The sequence below is a fragment of the Salvelinus namaycush genome, chromosome 26, assembly GCF_016432855.1.
Source record: "Salvelinus namaycush isolate Seneca chromosome 26, SaNama_1.0, whole genome shotgun sequence".
NCBI lineage: Eukaryota > Metazoa > Chordata > Actinopteri > Salmoniformes > Salmonidae > Salvelinus > Salvelinus namaycush.
Window position 1 is genome coordinate 3,494,192 of NC_052332.1, and position 14,032 is coordinate 3,508,223.

A 14,032-nucleotide genomic window follows, 5' to 3' on the forward strand; every position below is an offset into this window, starting at 1 on the left:
TTACATGATTCTTACCTGAATACCTACCTTGATGTTTATTTCCTTGCTGCATGGTGTCTGATTTGATTTGCATACTAGTAACATAATTAATAGTGAACTGGGCCACTTTTTATTAGGAACCAAACTGAAGAAAGTGGACTGAAACAGGGAGGGACTTCCTGGACTTGTCCAATAAGAAACTCTCATGTGGCCTCCCGGGTGGCGCAGTGGTCTAAGGCTGTGCCACCAGAGATTCTGGGTTCGAGTCCAGGCTCTGTCGCAGCCGGCCGCGACCGGGAGGCCCATGGGGCGGCGCACAATTGGCCCAGCGTCGTCCGGGTTAGGGAGGGTTTGGCCGACAGGGATATCCTTGTCTCATTGCGCACTAGTGACTCCTGTGGCGGGCCGGGCGCAGTGCACGCTGACCAGGTCGCCAGTTGTACGGTGTTTCCTCCGACACATTGGTGTGGCTGGCTTCCGGGTTGGATGGGCATTGTGTCAAGAAGTAGTGCGGCTTGATTGGGTTGTGTTTCGGGGGACGCATGGATCTCGACCTTCGCCTCTCCCACTGCAACTCTGTACAGGAGTTGCAGCGATGAGACAAGACTGTAACTACCAATTGGATACCTCGTGGAGAAAAAGGGGGTACATTTTATTTATTTTTTAATAAATAATTGGTCATTGCAAAATATTGCAAAAATGTTGCATGCCCTAATGAAAACGACCCTCGTTTGACTACGCCCCAAAGTATTTGGTTCCACATTGAAGCAACAACTGTGGAGAGAGGATACTGAAAGAGGATACGGTATGTGTGCTTGGTTATATGGTGAAGGAAACAGAGAGACCTGTTGCACCTGAACCTTTTGGGAACCACAGTCGTTATTGAATACAAGTAATTTGTCGCTGAAGGATGCCAAATAAGTGTTTATTCTGACCCTCGAGTTTGTACTGTAGATTAGAAAACCCTTTGTCCTTTGAGAGTTGTGGTTAGTAATTTGCTGAGGGGACAGTTTTATAGTTATTTTTTCAATTGCGTCTATCGTTATAATGGTAAGCATATTCAGAAATTCACTATGTTTCTCATAAACATAAGTTAAATGATCATGTATATTTAGTGTACTCACAGTATTAACCCTATCATTCTCCAGCAAAAATTTGCTTTTCATTTATCTGACCTTTCATTTATTTACATGTCTAACCCTTATATTTAGCCTCACAATTAAGTATTTTACTTTTTTTTTTTTTTTTTTCAGGACAACCAGAGCTACAAATAGAGCTGGGCATCCCCACTCAGTCCCTCTCCATTCCCATGGACGTTGGAGCACTGGACGGGCGCTCTATAGACCGGGTCACCCCTGATACCACCCCCATCAACCTACGTGTGTCAGGGAACCACAGCGAGACGATCCAATTCCTGTTCTGCCACGCACATTGCCTGAAGTCAGCGCAGCCTGCACTGGACGTCTTCCTGGGGGCTCAGAAGTTGCCCCGGATCTCTCTGCCATTCCCACGGAGTACCAGGACTTTCGGGAGGTGTTCCGCAAGGCCCGGGCCACTTTGCTTCCGCCGCAGCAACCCTATGACAGCAGGATTTTTATTCTCCCAGTCACCACTCCGCCACGGGGACGACTGCACTCTGTGGGTCCGGAGACCAAGTATCTGGTCATGCCATTTGGCCTTACCAACGCCCCAGCTGTGTTCCAGGCTCTGGTTAATGATGTTCTCCGCGACATGTTGAACCGGTTTGTCTTTGACTACCACGACGACATCCTTGTCTTCTCCTGTTCTGCCCAAGAACACATGCTCCACGTCCAACAGGTTCTCCAACGCCTCCTGGAGAACCAGCTTTTTGTGAAAGCAGAGAAGTGTGAATTCCACTGCTCCACCATCCCCTTCCTGGGTTACATTATTGCTGGGAGTGTACAGATGGATTCCAGGAAGGTGAGAGTGTGGTGGATTGGACCCAGCCTATGTCCAGGGTGCAGCTGCAAAGTTTCCTGGATTTCGCCAACTTTTATCTGCGCTTTATCCGGGGTTACAGCACTCTGGCTTCCCCCGTCAGCACCTCTCCCAGGGTTCCGTTCACGTGGTCCCCAACTGCTGACCAACCTTCCCGGGATCTCAAACACTTTCACCACAATTCCCATCTTGGTTCATCCTGACCCATCCCGCCAGTTTGTGGTGGTGGCCGTTGCTTTGGATGTCGGAGTGGGGGCTGTCCTGTCCCAGCGTTCTGCCCTGGACCTCAAGTTACATCCCTGCGCCTTCTTCTCCCATCGCCCCAGTGCCATGGAGAGGAACTACGATGTGGGGAATCGTGAGCTTCTCATGGTGAAGATGGCGTTGGAGGAGTGGAGGCACTGGCTGGAAGGGGCGGAACATCTTTTCATTGTGTGGACCGACCACAAGAACCTGGAATGTCTCCGCACAGCCAAGCGTCTCAATTCCAGGCAAGCTAGGGGGGCCCTGCTTTTCACCCAGTTCAACTTCTCCCTCTCATATCAATGCACGATCTATGCACAGAACAAGACTCCTCGGCACACTCCGGTTGGTCTCCTTCAACCTCTGCCTGTCCCTCACCATCCCTGGTCTCACACATCTCTGGACTTTGTCACGGGTCTCCCCCCGTCTGCAACACCGCCATCCTGACAGTAGTGGACCAATTTTTCATTCCTCTCCCCAAGCTACCCTCTGCCAAAGAGATGGCCCATGGACTCCCAGTGGACATGGTCTCCGACCGGGGTCCTCAGTTCTTGTCCCGGTTCTGGAAGGCGATCTGCACACTCATTGGATAGTCAGCCAGCCTGTCTTTCCACCCCCAGTCCAACGGTCAGTCAGAGCGAGCCAACCAAGACCTGGATACGACTTCGCTGCCTGGTCTCTGTCAACGTCACCACCTGGAGCCTGGTCGGCCCTTCTTAAGACCACCTCCATATATCGACGACAAGCGGACCGCCACCGGACCCCGGCTCCCTGGTATCGTCTCGGGCAGAAGGTATGGCTGTCCACCCGGGATCTGCCTCTCCGGGTGGTGTCCCGCAAACTTTCCCCCCGGTTTATCGGCCCTTTCCCCATCTCCAAGGTCATTAGCCCTTCTGCTGTTTGTCTTCTGTTGCCCCGTACCCTCCATAAACATCCCACTTTTCATGTGTCTAGACTCAAACCCATGTCTCACAGCCCTTTCCAGGCCCACCCCTCTCCCCCATCTCATCGAAAGCCAACACGGTGAGGCATCTCCTGAATGTTTGACCTCGGGGCAGGGGATTCCAGTACCTGCTTGACTGGGAGGGTTATGGCCCGGAGGAGAGGTGCTGGGTCCCCGCTATGGACATCCTGGACCCAGGCCTCATCGCTGATTTCCAATGCCGGCACCCCGGTCAACCAGGTATGAGCCCAGGTAGGACACCAGGTGGCATTCCTAGAGGGGGGGGGGGGGTACTGTCACACCCTGATATGTGTCACCTGTCTTTGTGCTTGACTCCACCCCCCCTCCAAGTGTCACCCATTATCCCCAATGTATTTATACCTGTGTTCACTGTTTGTCTGTTGCCAGTTTGTTTTGTTCGTCAAGCCTACCAGCGTTTTTCCCCTTACTCTGTCTCTAGTTCCTGTTTTCTAGTTTTGACCATTCTGCCTGCCCTGAGCCTGCCGTTCTGTACTTTGTCACACCACACTGGATTATTGACCTCTGCTTGCCCTGACCCAGAGACTGCCTGCCGTTCTGTGCCTTTTGGGACTGATCTGGATTACCGACCTCTGCCAGTCGTTTTGCCTACCCCCAGTTCTAGTAATAAACTTTTGTTACTTCGACACTGTCTGCATCTGGGCCTTCCCTAAAACGTGTTAATTCTAGACACTATATCCTGGGATTACATATGATCCTCTATGTAGAAGAACCCCTTACCTTTGTTGGAATTGGCTAAACTTTGATCATTGAGATAGTAAATGAATGATAGGAAATGAAAGAGACTGTGTTTTATGTCAGAAGTAAATGGTTCTCTGAAGAAAGACAGATGGCTTCGGAATGTGTTGGGGGGGAGAGCAACGTGTGAAACAAGGGAGACAGATGGACATCTGTAGATTAGATGAAGGAGGGGTTGAGGTCAGGAGGTGAGGACAGATAATAAAGGTTTGTTATCCTGTTACCCTCTTTATTAGCTTCCTGTGGAGCCATAAAATGTAAGGATTGGAGAGAAGAGCAGTGTTTTACGTAGGATGTATATAACTGTGATTTGAGAAATGTTTTGCTGTCTGATAACAGCTGTACAGAATCTTTGGGAATAATTAAACTTGGTTAAAGCTTCTCAAGTATCCGTGAGTTATTTACTCAGAAAAATAAGAACCTAACACCTTCTAACGACTCTTGTGAAGCATTGGATTTGTAATCACACAGACTAATAGTAGGTGCCAATGGATGCAGAAGAAATTTACAAGTCTGTAGCTCAAACATACAATGTTTTAAAGGTGTTAGAAAGCCTAAATCACACCAGTGCAATGGTGGGACTCATTGCATTATAAAAAATAGAGTTGTACACTCTGTATATAAACTCCCAGTAATTTATTGGGTAAATCACCAACGTTTCAGCATAATTTTGCCTTCTTTAATATCTTTAGAGGTTTTCAGTTGAAGCGCCTGTTAAATAAATGAAAATAAAGGTAATTTAACGTGTCTATTCTAACCTGTGAATGATCAATCGATGACACCCATCTGTAAAACCTTTCCTGTTGTTAGGTACAGTATGTTACCGTACACTGTTGTTTTTACCGTAATTTACAGGTAAGTTACCGTAAAACATCAGTACAGCGCAATACTGTAAGGTTTTTACAATAATTGCAATGAATGAATAAATTCAATTCATTGAAGGGAGATGGGGTTAGATGAATGTACAAATGTACCATATTAATCGCGTTCTCATTAGTGTAATATTCAGTCTAAATAATTTAGAATATCATAAAAAGTCAATAAATGATAGTTTTAAAATTTAATAAAGACTTGCTAAAGTGCCAAGATTCTGCATTTTGACATGTTCCTCTGTGAAACCTCTGACTTCCTTGAAGATTTTAACCCACTTAACCCTAGCTAAGTTATTTTAGTTTCTTTTTGTCCATTTTAATTTAAAACAATCATGGTAAGGTACTTAATTGTGACCAACCGGCTCAAAATCGGTCTTATGTAGCAAAATTTGAAATTTGGTTTTTTACAGTGGATAAAAGTAGTGACTGAGCTACAAAATTGTATCATTTTTTTAGGAACAATGGGAAAGTAATTCTTCTTTGAAAGTTGATAAACTTGGAAACTCACTTTTGAGAAAATGGCCTTTGAATGTTTTGGCACCTAATAGAGAGCTCTCCTTTGTCTACACCCGTTCACCATTGTTCACACCCTCTTAAGCCAGCCCCACCCATCTCTTTAAGGATTCACATGTGAGGTTATGTGCTAAACAGTGAGTAGTGTAGTAAAGATTAAAACTAAAAGTGGTAAAAGTAGTAGCCTACAATAAGGAAAAATGTAATGTATACAAAGTGTCCAGATAAAAATATTAGATGACGCTTACCCAGACACACTTGTCTAAATTGATTGGTCATGTGAAAGAAATGCTATAACCCCCATCCACATCCAGTGGTGGAAAAAGTACTAAATTAGTATTTGGTTTTAAAAATATTTAAGTATCAAAAGTAAAAGTATATATAATTTCAAATTCCTTATATTAACTTCTAGTTCCTCCCAATCCCGGATCCGGGAGCACCCCCCCACCCCCCACCCACTGACTAGCATAGCTAGCATAGCGTCACAAGTAAATTGTAGCATCTAAATATCATTAAATCACAAGTCCAAGACACCAGATGAAAGATACACTTCTTGTGAATCTAGCCACCATTTCTGATTTTTAAAATGTTTTACAGGGAAGACACAATATGTAAATCTATTAGCTAACCACCTTAGCAAAAGACACCATTTTTTTTACTCCACTATTTTTCCACTCCATCACCAGCTATCACCATTTCGACCAAAGAAAGAAATAAATAGCCACTAACCAAGAAAAAACCTCATCAGATGACAGTCTGATAACATATTTATTGTATAGCATAGGTTTTGTTAGAAAAATGTGCATATTTCAGGTATATATCATAGATTGCAATTGCAGCCACCATCACAAATCTCCCCAAAGCGACTAGAATTACTTCAGAGAGCAACGTGTATTACCAATTTACTCATCATAAAACATTTCTTAAAAATACACAACTCACAGCAATGGAAAGACACAGATCTTGTGAATTCAGACAATATTTCAGATTTTCAAAGTGTCTTACAGCGAAAACACAATAAATCGTTATATTAGCATACCACATTTGCAAACGTTACCCGAGCATTGATTCAAGGCAAAATGAGCTATAGCGTTATCATCACCAAAATATATAAATTGTTTCACTAACCTTCTCAGAATTCTTCCGATGACACTCCTGTAACATCATATTACACAATCCATATAGAGTTTGATCGAAAATGTGCATATTTAGCGGCACAAATCGTGCTTACACAATGGAAATAGTGCCCAACTACTCAAGCAATCTGCCCGGCGCCATATTGAATATACAACTATTTTTATCGAAAACTATTCATAAACTTGACTAAAAAAATACAGGTTGGACATGAAATGAAAGATGCATTAGTTATTAATGCAACCGCTGAGTTAGATTTTTAAAATTAACGTTACTAGACATACAGTGTGCGTTACAGCCAGACTAGTGCCGCAATAATGGCGTCACTAGTCGCCATTATTGAGTTTACATTTTTCCACATAAAAACGGAATAACATCATAAATAGCTCTTACTTTTCGACGAGCTTCCATCAGAATCTTGGCCAAGTGGTCCTTTGTCCAAAAGAATCGTTGCTTGGTTGTAAAACGTTGCATTCAACTTCTGATATAGCAGCTAACAATAGCTAACAATAGCTATTTTGCCCCAACGTGTCCAAATCCTCAAGACGCAATACTGAGGAAATTCCGAAAAATAGCAATATACTCGCATAATCTGATATAACTCGGTTTAAAATAGCTTCGTTATGATGTTTCTAACACCCATATCGAATTAAATTACAGACGGATACATCTAACGTTGATAACTGAGCGTTTGAAAATGGCATCCTGAAGTCCCTCTCTGCGTAATGGTCAGCGTCGAAAAGAAGGCTACCCTCACTCCTTGGCCTTTTATAACCTCTGAGAGCTACGCAGAAAGCCCATTCCACTTCTCATTGGTTACTGACATCCAGGGGAAGGCGGGTGCAGTTCATGTCGTTCCATAGGATACACACAGACCTTTAAAACTGATCTGAGACCAGAGCTTCGCTCTCAGACCTTCGCAGTACCTGTCATGGATTTCGCTGTAGAAAGAGTTCTGGGTCACCCACAGACATAATTCCAACGGTTTATGAAACTAGAGAGTGTTTTCTATCCAATAGAATTAATAATATGCATATTGTACGAGCAAGAATTGAGTACGAGGCAGTTTAATTTGGCAACACCCAGAAAAAAAAAATGCTAACTGCTCCCCCTATTGACAAAAGGTTTGCAAACCAGACGGCACAAATTTGTCCTTTTTTTTATTGACAGATAGACATAATTTACAAACGAAGCATTTGTGTTTAGTGAGTCTGGCAGTTCAGATGCAGTAGGGATGTTCTCTTGATAAGTCTGTGAATTGGACAATTTTCATGTCAAACTGTAACAAGTACTTTTGTGTTTAACCTGTCTAGGACTGGCTAGTTCCGCTAGCGGAACTAGCGGAACCCCTCGCCAACAGCCAATGAAATTGCAGGGCACCAAATACAAATCAACAGAAATCTCATAAATCAAATTTCTCAAACATACAAGTATTAGGCACCATTTTAAAGATAACATTCTCGTTAATCCAGCCACAGTCTCTGATTTCAAAAATGCTTTACAGCGAAAGCTCCACAAACGATGTTAGGTCACCACCAAGTCACAGAAAAACACAGCCATTTTTCCCGCCAAGAGAGCACAAAAAGCACAAATAGAGATAAAATTAATCACTAACCTTTGATGATCTTCATCAGATGACACTCATAGGACTTCATGTTACACAATACATGTATGTTTTGTTCAGTTAAGTTCATATTTATATCTAAAAATCTCATTTTACATTGGCGTGTTACGTTCAATAGTTCCAAAACGAGCCACATGAATTTACAGAAATAGTCATTATAAATGTTGATGAAAATACATGTGTTATACATGGAAATATAGATAAACTTCTCCTTAATGCAACCGCTGTGTCAGATTTTAAAAAAACATTAGGGAAAAAGCATAATCTGAGTATGGCGCACAGAGCCCAAAACAGCAAAAATAAATATCTGCCATGTTGCGCCGTCAACATTAGTCTGAAATAGCATTATAAATATTAACTTACCTTTGATGATCTTCATCAGAATGCACTCCCAGGAATCCCAGTTCGACAATAAATGTTTGATTTGTTCCATGAAGTCCATCAATTATGTCCAAATAGCTTCTTTTGTTAGGGCGTTTGGTAAACAAATCCAAATGCACGTTCAGATCCAGTCGGCCAAAAAGTTCAAAAAGTTATTTTACAGGTCGTAGAAAAATGTCAAAATAAGTATAGAATCAATCTTTAGGATGTTATCATAAATGTTCAATAATGTTCCAACCGGAGAATTCCATTGTCTGTAGAAAAGCAATGAAACGAGAGCTACCTCTCATGTGAAATGCGCATGACTGAGAACGAGGCTGCTGCCAGACCCCTTAGTCAAACAGCTCTCATCCGGCCCCCCTTCACGGTAAAAGCCCGAAACAACGTTCTAAAGACGGTTGACATCTAGTGAAAGCCTTAGGAAGTGCAAAATAACCCATATCCCACTGTGTATTCGATAGGGGCTGAGTTCAAAAACTACAAACCTCAGATTTCCCATTTCCTGTTTGGATTTTTTTCTCAGGTTTTTGCCTGCCATATGAGTTCTGTTATACTCACAGACATCATTCAAACAGTTTTAGAAACTTCAGTGTGTTTTCTATCCAATACTACAAATAATATGCAAATATTAGCATCTGGGACTGAGTAGGTGGCAGTTTACTCTGGGCACGCTTTTCAACCAAATGTGAAAAGGAAGATTAAACTACCAACGGGACATTAAAAACTGCAATACAGTTGAAGTCAGAAGTTTACATACACTTTGGTTGGAGTCATTAAAACACATTTTTCAACCACTCTACAAATTTCTTGTAGAGATTTCTTGTTGGCAAGTCTGTTAGGACATCTACTTTGTGCATGACACAAGTACTTTTTCCAACAATTGTTTACAGACAGATTATTTCACTTATAACTCACTGTATCACAATTCCAGTGGGTCAGAAGTTTACATACACTAAGTTGACTGTGCCTTTAAACAGCTTGGAAAATTCCAGAAAATTATGTCATGGGTTTAGAAGCTTCTGATAGGCTAATTGAGATCATTTGAGTCAATTGGAGGTGTACCTGTGGATGTATTTCAAGGCCTACCTTCAAACGCAGTGCCTCTTTGCTTGACATCATGGGAAAATCAAAAGAAATAAGCAAAGACCTCAGAAAAATAAATGTTAGACCTCCACAAGTCTGGTTCATCCTTGGGAGCAATTTCCAAACGCCTGAAGGTACCACGTTCATTTGTACAAACAGTAGTACGCAAGTATAAACACCATGGGACCACGCAGCCATCATACCGCTCAGGAAGGAGACGCGTTCTGTCACCTAGAGATGAACGTACTTTGGTGCGAAAAGTGCAAATCAATCCCAGAACAACAGCAAAGGACCTTGTGAAGATGCTGGAGGGAACAGGTACAAAAGTATCTATATCCACAGTAAAACGAGTCCTATATCGACATAACCTGAAAGGCCGCTCAGCAAGGAAGAAGCCACTTCTCCAAAACCGCCATAAAAAAGCCAGACTGCGGTTTGCAACTGCACATGGGGACAAATAGAGAAATGGGGACACATGGAGAAATGTCCTCTGGTTTGATGAAACAAAAATAGAACTGTTTGGCCATAATGACCACTGTTATGTTTGGAGGACAAAGGGGGATGCTTGCCAGCCGAAGAACACCATCCAACCGTGAAGCACTGGGGTGGAAGCATCATGTTGTGGGGGTGCTTTGCTGCAGGAGGGACTGGTGCACTTCACAAAATAGATGGCATCACGAGGCAGGAAAATAATGTGGATATATTGAAGCAACATCTCAAGACATCAGTCAGGAAGCTAAAGCTTGGTCGCAAATGGGTCTTCCAAATGGACAATGACCCCAAGTATACTTCCAAAGTTGTGGCAAAATGGCTTAAGGACAACAAAGTCAAGTTATTGGAGTGGCCATCACAAAGCCCTGACCTCAATCCTATAGAAAATGTGTGGCCAGAACTGAAAAAGCGTGTGCGAGCAAGGAGGCCTACGAACCTGACTCAGTTACTCCAGCTCTGTCAGGAGGAATGGGCCAAAATTCACCGAACTTATTATGGGAAGCTTGTGGATGGCTAACTGAAACGTTTGACCCAAGTTAAATAATTTAAAGGCAACGCTACCAAATACTGTATAAACTGACCCACTTTGAATGTGATGAAAGAAATTCAAGCTGAAATAAATAATTCTCTCTACTATTATTCTGACATTTCCCATTCTTAAAATAAAGTGGTGATCCTAACAGTGTTACGTTCGTTATAAGGATCGGACCAAGGCGCAGTGTGGTATGCGTACATTCTTATTTATTAAAAGAATAAACACTGAACAAACTAACAAAATAACAAAACGAAATGTGAAGCTATACAAACGAGTGCTGACAGGATCCCACAACAGAAAGTGGGAAACAGGGCTGCCTAAATATGATCCCCAATCAGAGACAACGATAAACAGCTGTCTCTGATTGGGAACCATATCAGGCCAACACAGAAATACAAAACCCCTAGACCTACAACATCCCTAGACATACAACACTAGAGTACCCACCCTAGTCACACCCTGACCTAACCAAAATATATAGAAAACAGAGATCTAAGGACAGGGCGTGACAGTACCCCCCCCCCCCCCCCCCCCCCCTAAAGGTGCGGACTCTCGGCAGCAAACCTGAACCTATAGGGGAGGGTCCGGGAGGGCATCTACCTTCGGTGGCGGATCCGGTTCTGGACGCAGCCCCCCCTCCTTACGCTGATCCCTCCGCTTTTGTAGAACCGGACCGTGGATCATCGCCGGAGGCCCCGGACTGGGGACCGTCGCTGGAGGTTCCGGACTGTGGCCCATCGTCGGAGGTTCCGGACTGTGGCCCGTCGCCGGAGGTTCCGGACTGTGGCCCGTCGCCGGGGGTTCCGGACTGGGAACTGTGGCCGGTAGCTCTGGACTGTGGAGACGCACTGGAGGTCTGATGCGTGGTGCCGGCACTGGTGGTACCAGGCAGGGGACACGCACCTCCGGGCGAGTGCGAGGAGCAGGAACAGGACGTACTGGACTGTGGAGGCGCACTGGAGGTCTGATGCGTGGGACCGGTACAGGTGGTACCGGGCTGAAGACACGCACCTCAGGGCGAGTGCGGGGAGGAGGCACAGGACGTACTGGACTGTGGAGGCGCACTGGAGATCTGGAGCGTAGAGCTGGCACAATGCGTCCTGGTTGGATGCTCACTTGAGCCCGGCAAGTGCAGGGCGCCAGCACAGGACGCACTGGGCTGTGCAGACGCACCGGAGACACAGTACGCAGAGCCGGCGCAGGATATCCTGGTCCAAGGAGGTGTACTGGAGACCAGGAGCGCTGAGCCGGCACCAGCCATCCTGGCTGGATACCCATTCTAGCCCGGCAAATGCGAGGAGCTGGAATAGAGCGCACCGGGCTATGAATGCGAACTGGAGATACCGTGCGCATCACTACTTAACACGGTGTCTGACCAGTCACAGGCTCCCCACAGTAAGCACGAGGAGTTGGCTCAGGTCTCCAACCTGACTCAGACAATCTCCCCGTGTGCCCCCCAAACATTTTTTGTTATGGGGCTGCCTCTCGTGCTCTCGTTGGTACAACTCCTCGTAATATCGCCGTTCCGCTTTCGCTGCCTCTATCTCCTTCTTAGGAAGGCGATACTCCCCAGCCAGCGTCCAGGGTCCTGCTCCATCCAAAATCTCCTCCCAGGTCCATTCCTCCTGAACACGCTGCTTGGTCCATTTTTGATGGGTTCTTCTGTCACGTTCGTTATAAGGATCGGACCAAGGCGCAGCGTGTTATGCGTACATTCTTATTTATTAAAAAAATGAACAAACTAACAAAACGAACCGTGAAGCTATACAAACGAGTGCTCACAGGCAACTACACATAGACAAGATCCCACAACAGAAAGTGGGAAACAGGGCTACCTAAATATGATCCCCAATCAGAGACAACGATAAACAGCTGTCTCTGATTGGCAACCATATCAGGCCAACATAGAAATACAAAACCCCTAGACCTACAACAACACTAGACATACAAAATCCTAGACATACAAAACCCTAGACATACAACACTAGAGTACCCACCTTAGTCACACCCTGACCTAACCAAAATATATAGAAAACAGAGATATCTAAGGTCAGGGCGTGACAAACAGACCTAAGACATGGATTTTTACTCTGATTAAATGTCAGGAATTGTGAAAAACTGAGTTTAAATGTATTTGGCTGAGGTGTATGTAAACTTCCGACTTCAAAAGAAAATTGTCACAACTTCCGCCGAATCGGTCCCTCTCCTTGTTCGGGCGGTGTTCGGCGGTCGACGTCACCGACCTTCTAGCCATCTCTGATCCATTTTCCATTGATTTTGTCTTGTCTTCCTTCACACCTGGTTCCAATCCCATCAATTACATGTTGTGTATTTAACCCTAAGTTTCCCCTCATGTCCTTGTCGGAGATTGTTTATTGTAAGTGTTTGTGAACGTCTGTACTGTTGTGCGTCGCGTTATGTTACCCGTTGATTTTTATTATTATGTTTTCCGGTGTTTTTTTGTTGTAATAAACTGCGCCGTTGGAAGCACAATTATTTCTCTCCTGCATCTGACTTCTCTGCCGCCAGTTAAACACCCCTTATAAAAACCAGGTAGTGAGTGCATAGGCTACTAGAATGAGACCATATACTGTAGGAGTTTTTGCGGCATATGGGATATGCTCTTCCTCATTATTATTTGTGATTGTTCAACATGGAATTGTAACAGATGTGATTAAATGGAGTCCACAAATATTCTTACTGTGTGGTAATTGACTGCATGTTAGCATCACTACAACCTGCAGTGTGTTCCTTTAATTCTCAACCTTTATGTTGCTTTTGTCAGTAAGAATGTCAAGCATGTCAATTTAATCACATGAAGGACAAAACACTCACTGTACAGAAAAGGATTAGACTATATCCAGTGCATTCGGTAAGTATTCAGACCCCTTGACTTTTTCCACATTTTATTACGTTACAGCCTTATTCTAAAAGGGATTACATTTGTTTTTACCCCGCATAATGACGAAGCAAAAACAGTTTTTCAGACATTTAAAAACAGAAATACCTTATTTACAAAAATAAAACAATGGGTTTGAATACTTTCCGAAAGCACTGTATGTTACTGGGTAAACAATAAGAAAAGGATTAGACTATACATGTACATCAGTTCACATAGGTTATCGGGTAAACAATATGCCAACCAATATACCAAACAGTCAAATGCACTTGGTATTGACCCCACGACTGGTGTCTGGGGTAATTACTCAGTCAGGGGCCGGTTTCCTACACACAAATTAAGCTTCTAAAATTGCCAGTGTAGAAATCCCCTAACATAACCGATGTGTAGCCTACAATATGTCTAACAATTTCTTCACACTTAATAGACAATTCACACATTGGAATTTGTTTGGTGACAACAATATTACAGACAAGACGAATTGTAGGCTATAACATGGGACACAACATCACAGTAACATCTAGATAAATATATTAGCTATATTGTTGTAGGATATTTAATTTATGTTAGAAATTTGGATTACATGTAGGCCTGCGTA